Here is an 8,468-nt window from a genome sequence, read left to right on the forward strand (position 1 = left end):
ACTGGAAGATGTCACCCCTGCCCTATATCCTTTGGCCCCCTGGACAATTCCTTGGAATTAATAAAATAAACAGTAATGGGATTTTGTATACTATAGGAATAACATTATCACTATCCTAAATTATGGAGCTCAATTGAATGTTCCTGCTTTCTATCTTCTATCTTTCTAGCTTCTAGCATCTATCTTCTATGATAATGGATGATACCCAAAGGACAGCACAATTGCCCATATTTTGGGCGTTTACCTTAGCACAGAATGTATTGGTCTAAAGTGGTTTCATGTTCACATTTGTTACAAAGGTTGGTCCACTGCATTAGAATTCTCCCATTCAGGGTGAAGAACTCTAGGAATATCTTGCCTCACAGATACCCAAAATATAAGTCACAATCACTTGTCTCTATACCAAGTAAGGCCACAGTACAAAGCCTCGACAGAATACTCCTTATCTTCTTTGGAGTTATAAACATCACTGATAGTAACCAAGGCATGTATTTTACTTCTTAAAATACACAATGCTGCCTCCTCAGAAAAGACATTCAAGAAAATGTTCATGTCACTGAGAAGTCCCAGACAACCAATTTAATTAAGAGATATAATGGTCTCCTCAATACCTATTCAAATTCCATGCAGTCTGGTAAATTGAACTACAAATGGATTTCTCTCTCACTCTAGAACTTAATCTCCTTTAATTCAAGATCCCTTGGTGACTTGAATCTCATACCAACTTTAAAAACGTTTCCTAAGGCCCATTCCTATATTTAAAGGGGGATATATTTCACCTACAAATATGTAAAAAAATCATTATATATGAGGTCTTTTAGTAATATATGCCTCTATATTTACATAATTTCAATCATGCCATAATCCTACAAGGTCTTGATGCCAGATCAAGGACATGTACTCTCCTGGAATCCATTAACCATAAATTACCGTACAAACCACACAGCTGTCTATCTGATATGAAGCCCACTTAAGTCTAAACTTTCACTTCCTAAAAAAAGCTTCCAAAATGTTCATGTTTAAGGGGTGGACAATAAATCTAGGCTTTATCTTACCCCTTTCAAGAAATTAAAATTAGTACCTCAGAGCCATTCCCACAGTGTGGACTACCTAAAAAGAAATAGAAAACTCTACTTAGTATATAAAAAACACATTCAGAGATAATAATAAAATCATTACCATACCCCATTATGAGAAAACCATATAAAGCATATAATAAAACATGCTAGAAGAAAATAAAAATTAGACAACAAAAGCCTGTCAAGTATAGCTGTATAGCCTGACTATACAGCTGAATATACAGTCAACATTCTGATAATTATAGGTCTCATAATAGGTCTGGGTGTTTTTCATTAGTTTATGATGTAGAGGCCCAATCCCTCTGAGCAAGCCATTGTTTCAACCAAACATGGTAAATACTGAAGCCCACATGCCATTAAGTTTGACTAATACAAACCCCACACTCAAAGAATTCACTGGTTTGCCTGTCATGGACCAGACCAAATGGAGGCAGAGGGCTCATTGTAATTGGCCAAATTAGATGGCCTGCCTGTAGGCTAAGGCTAAAGCCCCAACATTAGCCACAGATACAATAATTAGAAAACAACTTGATATTCTATCAATATCATATACCCAAATCAGGGAACCATATAATTTAAAACCTATTTACAACAGAACTCCTGTCATTATGCAACTGGGAAAAAATCTTGGACTATTGAAAACTTTAGATTCAGCTACATTTAATGGAATCTTTTGTGCCACACATGTCCTGGTGCTTTTTTCAGTTACAACACCATCACCAATTCCAACATTGCTTTTACTAGCTGTGTACACACAAACTTCTTGACTTAACATATATTTACAGGTCAAATTTCCAGGCCCAATATTGCCTTCAAGTTACACAAGCAACCCAGCCTTGTTATAATACCACAGTGACACCCTCTGGTGTGTTATAAGCATTCACATTAAAGCCAAGTGGGTATTGACCTGGAAAAGATATCTTAGTCCCACCTCAGATGACTTTATCCTGGTCCAGGTTTTCACTGATAGAGATGATATTCTATCAGATGACTTTACCTCAGCCCAAGATATTATTACTTGAAGTGGCTCTTAAACGCTGTGATGGAGATAACTACACTCTGGACACTAAAAGCTCTAGCCCAGCAGTATCAGTGACTTCTATTCCTCACTGACAAATTGGACCCAATACATTTCTTTGCTTTCCTTCAATATTAGAGATTTTATGTTTCCTAAGCTCACTGTCTGCTTAGCCCATGATCCTTCAATGTTCATTGCTCTCTATAGTCCCATGCCTGAAGGGAAATCTGATAGCAGTTACCGTTATCTGTGTCATTATAAAAATTAAAAGATATTACTGTTTTCCCTAGGAGGCAACTATCTCATCTCAGTTAACTCTTCAATCCCCTAGAGAAAGAACTACCTACACCTCCCACCTTGTTGGAGTAATTTCCTTATAAAAGGAAATTATAAGGAATTTCAAGTTTGAAATTCCAACAGGGTTCAACCCGGGCTGCTAAACTGGAGGGCCCCCAGGGAACAGGGAACAGGGGACCTTTTCCCTGCACACATCCGGAGCCCCTTCTGAGGCTGCACACTGGCCTGAACCAGGCTGTGAAGGGCAGGCGAGCCTCTCCTGCTGTGTAGATGACTTGAAGGCAGCTGTGTCCTGTGGGATCCCCAGAATCACCTAGTTTACTCAGTTAGTAGAAATATTATTTAAAATAACAGTATTTGAAACAATGTTAATACCTCATTTCAAAGGAAATCATAACTTACAGCACATCCATATGGTAGATTATTCCAGTTATTAAAATGATCTAACAAAATATTTTAAATCTTTTAATAAAGCCTTTTAAAAAGAATTTAAAAAACATGTAAACACACTTATGACATATGTCATTATAAAAAACACTACATTATATATATCATATGATCAAAATGATATCAAAACGTGTCCAAAGAAAACACACTGGAGAGACTTGCTTCAAATAATCAACAGTAGGAGTGTGGTGAGAAAAGGAGCGTGGCTTGCTGGGTGTCTCTAGCCCCAAGTTGGCAGGACAGTTGGAGGGCCCACAGGGACTGGCCTTGGCCTCTGCCCTATAAACACTTGGAGCCGCGACTGCGGCTATGCAGGGCCCAGGATATGAAGGACTGATGCGTCACCCTCTCTCATCGCCCCACTTCGCTGGCCTGTTTCAGGTCAGAACCCCATGGACTGCCAGATCTCATGGTCCACCCCTGTCCAGCCCTGGCGAAGGCCGCATTGTGGATGTGGTGCCTTTGGTGTAGTGTGGTGTGGCGTGGCGTGGCGTAGCGTGGCGTGGCGTGGTGTGGCGTGGCGTGGCGTAGCAAGAAGAATGGCCCCCGCCAGAACGCCATAGAGGCTGGCAGGGCCCTCAAGGTCCTGAGAGGGTGGGTGGACGCTGGAAAGCTCGGCCAGGCGTTAGACCTGGGGCCGCCCAGATCAGGGCCGTGGGTGACCACTGTGGTTTTCAACGAGACCTCACATCGTCCTGATGAGGAAAAGGCGTTACCTAACACCTGTTCAGGAAGGTGAGTAAAGTCCCCGTCGACGACAAGGGGAGTTTAAGGCCGTCGAGGGCCGGTGGGGGCGGCAGGGACTTGGCGGTCGGTGAGGGACCAGTTAGTGGCCAACGGGGAGAACATAAGGGAGGCCGGAACGGTTAGCGGTCCCTGGGGGACTGTTAGAGGCTGACCAGGCGGGGGAACGGCTAGAGGCCAGCGGTGGACTGATTTGCCGTTGGGAAAACCGTTAGAGGGCGGTGGGGGTTAGAGGGCGGTGGGGGAGGCTGTTCGCAGCCATCAGGGAACAGTTAGCAGCTTGGGGGGACCGTTAGAGGCTGTCAGAGGGTGGGGGCTGTTAGGGGTCCATGGGGGAACGGTTAGAGGCTGGGGGTACCGAGCGGTTCACTGGGGATGTTTGGCAGGTGCGGAAACCAGGCCTTGGTGGTGGCCTGTTGGGGTCCATGGCGGGGACCGTTAGGGGCTTGGGGTGGCACTTAGTGGCCCACAGACGGTTGGCAGTGTTTGGGTGGAACCGTTAGTGGCAGGGACGGGTTAGAGGCCAGTGAGTTGGGACAGGGCAGGGGTGGGGACGGATAGCAGCCATCAGGGCGAACTTGGGGGTCCAGGTGGGGGAAGGGTGGTTAGCAGCCATGGGGTGCAAGGGTTAGCAGACCCTGTTCTGCTGGTGTGAGTTCTGGCCAAGAGAGAAACAGCCGAGGAAGGCACCACGTTGGGCTCAGTGGCCACCGCCTTGGGGAAGGTTCACTGGCCCTTGTAGAAGGCGTGTTTCTGCAGAATGAGAACACTGCTCTCAACTTTCCCCAACCCTTAAAAGAAAACTGCTCCATCTGGACAGTCTAGATGTAAAGACGTTGACAAAACATGATAAAGTAGAGAGAGAAAATAACGTGTTTTATAAATGCCCATTTGTTTTAAAAAATCAGAAACACATTCTGGAAGAGACTTTGGAGTTGTTAGGTAGACCACCTCTAGCAGCCACATCATGTTTGTTTAGTGGGTTAGAGGACATGGAGCAGAAGATTGTGAAAAGGAAGAGAGGTCCTGTGCCAGGCTGGTCAGATGTAAAAGATATTTTTCGTATTATAACCATTATTTTGAGTGTCTATTTTATTCCCCATTATTGTATGTACAGATGACAATGCTAAGTATTTTTTTGAAATATCTAGTTTTTATTCTAAAGAGCCTAATACATGTCAAAATTAAAAGTGATAAAATATAACACATTTTGTAAATTTCATTTTGTTAAAATTCTTATGAAATTTTTTTAGGGGAGTAGCCCAAACCCCTATTGAGTAGTACACATTGTGTGCTAGTTCTCCAGAGAAGGAAAGGGAAAGAACACCATACTGATGTACATATAATGAGGCAAGAGAAACCATAGTTCCTTATGTCTATGCATTTTGTTTCACTTTACTGTGTACATAAGGTTTATAAAGGACAAATGAGTCTAAATCTACACCTAGTCTTTCTAGATATTAAAAGAGGTTGCCAGTGTCTGACAAAAGTAGAATTAGTAAACAATTTTGTATGTTTTATGTTAAATTCCTAAGAAAGATTTTCTTCTGAAAATTTTAGCATTATACCCTACTGGGTTGATGAAGGTCCAGAATGCTTTCATTTTTTAAAATTTCTTCTAATTAGCTATATATAAAAGCAGAATGCATTTCAACTCATTGTGCACAAATGGAGCACAACTTTTCATTTCTCTGGCTGTACACAATGCAGAGTCACATCATTTGTGCAATCATACATGTACATAGATTAATAATGTCCATCTCATTCCACCATCCTTCCTACCCCCATACGTCTCCCCTCTGCATAATCAAAGTTCCTCCATTCTTCCCTTGTCCCTCACTTATGGATCAATATCCACATTGAAGAAAATATTTGACCTCTTGTTTTGGGGTGATTGGCTTGTTTCACTTAACATGATATTCCCCAGCTCCATCAATATATCTGCAAATGCCATAATTGTATTTTTTAAAGCTGAGTAATATTCCATTGGTTATATATACCATAGTTTATTCATTCATTTATTGAAGGGCATCTGGGTTGGTTACACAGTTTAGCTATTGTGAATTGAGCTGCTATAAACATTGACTGCATCACTGTGGTATGCTAATTTTAAGTCCTTTCAAACTGCTTTCATACTGCTTTCCAAAATGGTTGCACCAATTTTAGTCCTACCAGCAATGAATGAATGAGTGTACCTTTCCCCCCACATTCTTGCCAACATTTATTATTTTCTTGATAATTGCCATCCTGACTGGAGTAAAATGAAATCTTGAATAGTTTTGACTTGCATTTCTCTAATTGCTAGAGATGTTGAACATTTTTCATATATTTGTTGATCAATTATATATCTTCTTATGTGAAGTGTCTGTTTGGCTCCTTAGCCCATTTATTGATTGGGTTATTTGTTTTTTTCTTGGTGCTAAGTTTTTTGAGTTCTTCATATATCTTGGAAATTAGTGCTCTATCTGATATGTAAATGGTGAAGATTTTCTCCCATTCTGTAGGTACTCTCTTCACAATATTGATGGTTTACTTTGCTGAGAAGATGCTTTTTAGTTTGAATATATACCATTTATTGATTCTTGATTTCATTTCTTACACTTTAGGAGTTTTGTTAAGAAAGTCAGGCCCTAAACTGACATAAAGATTTGGACCTACTTTTTCTTCTAGTAGGCACAGGGTCTCTGGTCTAATTCCTGGGTCCTTGATCCACTTTGAGTTGAGTTTTATCAGAATGCTTTCATTTTAGAGAAATGAAATTTTCAAATTAGAACTATTGTTATATGTGTGCAGTTTCAAGAATATTGTGTACACAGTGCACAAATTAAGTCCTTACTTGAAACATCTTGTCTGTCTAGATGTTTAGAAGTGTCCAATGTATGTTAAATGTAGAGATGGTCAAATGTCAGTTTGTAAATATCTTTTTGCTAAAATTCATATGAAATATTGTATTTTGGTAATGGAACTATTAAACTATTTCTCTGAGCAGTATAATATCATCTACACTTGTTCAATAATGAGGAGGTGTGAGGAAAGCAGTTGCAAAAGGGAATATGTTAGTGTGTTCATATTTGGACATTTTCAGACATAATTTTTAAAATATTTATTTTTTAGTTGCAGTTGGACACAATACCTTTATTTTATTTACCTTTATGTGGTGCTGAGGATCGAACTCAGGGCCTCACACGTGCTAGGCAAGTGTTCTACCACTGAGCTACATATAACCCAACCCCCAGACATCATTTTTTTATGTTTTGTTCATTTTGTGTTGATGTGTCTGTAATAAACAAATGAGTTCCAATTTTGCAACATCTAGTCTCTACATGTTAAAGAGACTGTCAATGTATGACAAAGTAGTAAAATAGCACATTTTATACATTTTGTGTTGAAATTCATAGGAAAGTTTGTCCTCTGTAAATGATTTTTGGATATGAATTTTTTTAACCATCTTTAAGCATTACATATGCCTATACTTATCCAATGGACTGAAGTTAGAGAGAAGGGAGTGGGGAGGGAATGGTTGAAGGCCAAAATGATCCTATTAAAAGATAACTTAGGGGCTGGGGCTGTAGGTCAGTGTCACAGCTCTTGCCTATCATGCATGAGGCACTGGGTTCGATCCTCAGCACCACGTAAAAGTAAACAAAATAAAGGCATTCTGTCCATCTACAATTACAAAAAATATTTTAAAAACTCAATTATAGCTACTGTTACATATATTTTTATTGTTGTAACAAACAGACTGGTGACAAGCAATGAGATTAAATCAATAATAAAAGGCTATCATTAAGAAAAGCCTGGGACCAGATAGATTCCCAGCTGAATTCTACCAGAAATTTAAAGAACTAAATCCAATCTTCTCAGATTATACCAAGAAAAAGAAAGTGGACAACACTCACAAATCCATTAAATGAAGTCAATATTACCATTATATCAAAAAAAGATAAGGAAATTTCAAGGAAGAAAAACTGTGGACCAGTATCCTTAATGAATTTAGATGTTAAAATTCTTTTTTAAATATTAATTTTTTTAGCTTTAGGTGGACACAATATATTTATTCTATTTGTATGTGGTGCTGAGAATCGAACCCAGTGCTTCATGCATGCTAGGCGAGCACACTACCACTCCAGCCACATCCCCAGCCCTAGATGTTAAAATTCTTAATAAAATATTACAAATTTATATTCAGAAACACATTAAGAATATTATGCAGCATGATCGAGTTGGTTTCATCACAGTGATGAAAGGTTGGTACAATATATACAAATCAAAAAATATAATACATCACATGAGCAGAATTAAAGGAAAAAATCACACAATCATCACAACAGACACAGAAAAAACCTTCAACAAAATTTGGTACATATTCATGTCAAAACACTAGAAATTAAGGATAGAAATAACTTACTTCAACAACATAAAGGCTATACATGATAAACCCAAAGCCAAAATTGTACTTAATGGGGGTAAACTGGAATTGTTTCCATAAAATCAGGAACAAAACAAGGATGTTCGCTCTTTTCTCACCTATTCGATACAGTACTCAAATTTTTATCTACAGAAATTATATAAGAGAAGGACATAAAAGGGATACAAATAGAAAAGGAAGAAGTTAGATTTTCATTGCAGATGATATGATCCCATACTTAGAAGATCAAAAAACTCTACCAGAAAACTTCTAGAACTGATGAAAAATGCAACAAAGTAGTAGGCTTTCAAAATCAACATACAAAAATTAAAAGCTTTACTAAACATCAATAATGACTTTACTGGAAAAGAAATCAGGAAAACAACCCCATTCACAATGGTTCTCAAAAAATAAAATACCTAGGAATAAGCCTAACTAAGGAGATGAAAGACCTCTATATTAAACTCATGAAGTA

This window comes from Ictidomys tridecemlineatus, chromosome X (genome assembly GCF_052094955.1).
Source record: "Ictidomys tridecemlineatus isolate mIctTri1 chromosome X, mIctTri1.hap1, whole genome shotgun sequence".
Lineage (NCBI taxonomy): Eukaryota > Metazoa > Chordata > Mammalia > Rodentia > Sciuridae > Ictidomys > Ictidomys tridecemlineatus.